This window comes from Etheostoma spectabile, chromosome 6 (genome assembly GCF_008692095.1).
Source record: "Etheostoma spectabile isolate EspeVRDwgs_2016 chromosome 6, UIUC_Espe_1.0, whole genome shotgun sequence".
NCBI classification, from domain to species: Eukaryota; Metazoa; Chordata; class Actinopteri; order Perciformes; family Percidae; genus Etheostoma; species Etheostoma spectabile.
This window is the reverse complement of record NC_045738.1, coordinates 20,620,332-20,620,932: the sequence shown is the minus strand read 5'-3', so window position 1 is coordinate 20,620,932 and position 601 is coordinate 20,620,332.

Genomic DNA, 601 nt, shown 5'->3' with positions numbered 1-601 from the left:
TTAAAACACGACAATGCTCCATCTGGGCAGAAACGTCTTTTCAGCGCCGTCTTCCAGCCTTTGAAATGTGTGATGTTGGTTTAATCTTGGTGCTAGTGTCATTCAATTACACAAAGGTGCGATAGGCAGTAGGTGGGGTTGGTGGTTAACAGGAAGCTTTAAAACCCAAAGACATGCTGCCCATGCGGAAACGTGCGTTAGTTCAGCCTGCTTCTGAGCGTGATGGGGGTGATGTGGAGGTTTAGAGGCTTTGCTGCTGTGCCATTTTAACACACATAACGGATTTCTTCACAAGATGAAGCTTAATAGATGCAGGGGAACACATCATCTCCAGGTGCCTGGGAGCAAGTCGATATGTGCATTTGTGCAGGAGGGCCTCTTCTGATCTTATTTATAGAAAATGTTTTTACAGAACCACCTATGTTTCTGATGTCGCTTCAACGTGTTAACATGGGTAGTTTCTGTAACAGAACTTTAAAACACACATCCCCCGAGACTGCTGGAAACGTAGTACTTTTCAGCCTCTGTGCTAAGCTTTTTGTGATGATGAGTGAAGCTTAGGTAGTCAGTCATTTTAACCAGTATACCCGTTATACGTTTT